Here is a 2,500-nt window from a genome sequence, read left to right as displayed (position 1 = left end):
GTTACCCGTTATCACCATGGTAAGCATAGCACTTACCATCGACAGTCTGATAGGGCAGACACTTGATAGATGCGTCGCCGGCTCGAGGCCGTGCGATCCGCTAGAGTTATCCAGAGTCACCAAAGAGACGAGCCTTGCGGCTCGGCTGGCTTCGAACTGATAAACGCGCTCTTCCCCTCAGAAAGGGTCGGAGCTTTAGTGCATGTATTAGCTCTAGAATTACCACAGTTATCCAAGTAGGATTGTATCATCTAAGGAACCATAACTGATCTAATGAGCCATTCGCAGTTTCACTGTGCTAGAGTTTGTACTTAGACATGCATGGCTTAATCTTTGAGACAAGCATATGATTACTGGCAGGATCAACCAGATAGGCCCGAGTCTTCGCAGACAAGAGACCGGGACGTCCGAACCGCCGGCGAGGAGAACTCCGGAACACACGAGCGAGTCCCGTAAAAAGCTCAACCCGACCGAGGCGGCCAGCCGTCCCTGCCACAATCCCCTCCACCGAGAGCGTTCTCGGGGCGGAAAAGCGACAGATTCTCACAAAGCCCGACCCGAAACGATAGAGCGGGGTGACGCCACGGGCTACTTTGACGTCGGCGGTTTGATTCTCGTACCGAGCGCAGACGAACCCCGGATGCCGGGGTCTGCCTTCCTCACGACAATCAGATTGCTTATACAAGCAGTTGGTAGCAAAGACGAGCGAGTGTGCGACCCGATCGCCTAGCTGCAACTTCGACAGTTGCATTCTCAACCTCTCTCAGTCTACCACGAGCCGTTTTCTGACTCCCTGCGACGAGGACGTCCCTTCCTAACGATAAGGCAGGGCCACCCCGGGAAACGAGAGCGACGTGTGCCGACCGTTCCCTTTCGTCATGGGAGCACTGGTCGCCAGTAAGCGAAGGGGGTCTTGCGAACGTTGCTGCGTGTCAGATGATTTGCCACGGAGACGAGGATCGAGACCCACCGTACTACCGAGGAGCAGCGCACGATACACGGAGAGTCAAGGGCGAGGCACCTGCAACTGAACCGAGATCACGCGCAAATATCTAACCACACGAGCAGCGTTCATGCGTCGTAGTATCCCCGAGGAGAAACCCGCCCGCATTCCGGATTACCGACACCCGGCGCACCGCGCCAGTCCCACCGAGAGCTGCCGTACAACACGAGCCGTTGCACTGCAGGCGGGACTGGCCTCCTTCACAATATCTGCCAACCCCGCCAATACGTTGGATAGTTAGCCTGTCACGCGGCCGACCCTCGCGTTCTAAAAAGTTAATATTTCTAAACCTATTCGGCCGATTCTCACGAAATTTTGCATGTATCTTCGTTATACTTTGTATTTTCCTCAGATATAATCAGCTTTGCGATAGACCCATTACATCTGGAGTTATGGCTTGGAAAAGAGGAAAAACCGTCTTTTTTCACACGAAACGAGACAATAAAAACGTTATATTTCCTACGGTATGGGACCGAACCCAATCAAACCTCACACACGGGTGCATCTCGTCTGTGTACCACTTTTGACAACCATTTACCATCATTTTGATACTCCTCTATGAAGCAGTACTCCATCTTTCAATAAAAATTATTCACTCCCAAGGCATCACACACATTAATACGACACATATGTGTAAATATGCAACCGATACGTGATATACCCTCCAGTTACACATACAACCTGCATTACTGCAGCTCTTCCAACATACATCTCACATGAAAACACCATCAGAGGGTCCACAGCAACCCGTACATGTATCCTCCTATCAAGGATTTTCGGTCTCTGGCCACATTCTGGAGTAGTAATACTGTTTGGGCGATGAACACTGGTGACAAGTACATAAATGCCAGTACCGACTGTTCGGCTGTACAAGTAACAGTCAAGAATACACATGATAAATGTTTCTGACAGTTAAAAATACCGCTCCTTCACACAATAATATAAACATAAGAGCACGCATTCGCCTTCTTATGTCTACATCGTATCACACATAGATACATGAAATCTTTTCATATGTGACCTGTCTAGAGTTAGTATCGGGTATCTTATTCAAAAGGCTTACATGAAACATCCAGCCTGATGTGGTCATATAGTCCGAAAGAGTTTCTTGTGGTAACAATTACACTGAGCTGAAATCACTTTAACCAGAGTTCACTGTACGTTTATAGGCCCCCTAAGCAGTCCATTAAGCACATAACTTCAATGGTTGTGTGCAAAGCAGCGAACGAGAGGTTAAAAACATATAAAACAGCAACAAAATACATCTTGAGTAAACAATGCAAACTTTCACCTCTTAAAAGGTACGACAAATTCAACATACACATTTCCCAAATAAGCAATGAACTACATCAAATATATTTTCTCGTAGCTCGTTTCGGCATAGCAGCAACATAAATAGAAAAAATAACTCACATCTGTCTTCTGCCACATCCCAACGTGTTCCTCCCAATATGGAGGCATTGTGACCGACAAGATCCATGTGCTTCCGATCATGTG

The 2,500-nt window shown here is 48.0% G+C and overlaps 1 non-coding gene across 1 annotated transcript in view; it reads right to left on the bottom strand.

The window, feature by feature from the left end:
- Window positions 1-373, bottom strand: part of LOC137271429 (small subunit ribosomal RNA) — a 1,859-nt gene extending 1,486 nt beyond the window's left edge. The window contains exon 1 of the ribosomal RNA XR_010955961.1: window positions 1-373. This exon is cut by the window's left edge and continues 1,486 nt beyond it. This is a non-coding gene — a ribosomal RNA (small subunit ribosomal RNA).
- Between the last annotated feature and the right edge of the window lie 2,127 nt (window positions 374-2,500).

This window comes from Haliotis asinina, unplaced genomic scaffold, assembly GCF_037392515.1.
Source record: "Haliotis asinina isolate JCU_RB_2024 unplaced genomic scaffold, JCU_Hal_asi_v2 scaffold_131, whole genome shotgun sequence".
NCBI lineage: Eukaryota > Metazoa > Mollusca > Gastropoda > Lepetellida > Haliotidae > Haliotis > Haliotis asinina.
Note: the sequence above shows the minus strand (reverse complement) of the source record. Positions and strands in the feature narration are given on the sequence as shown.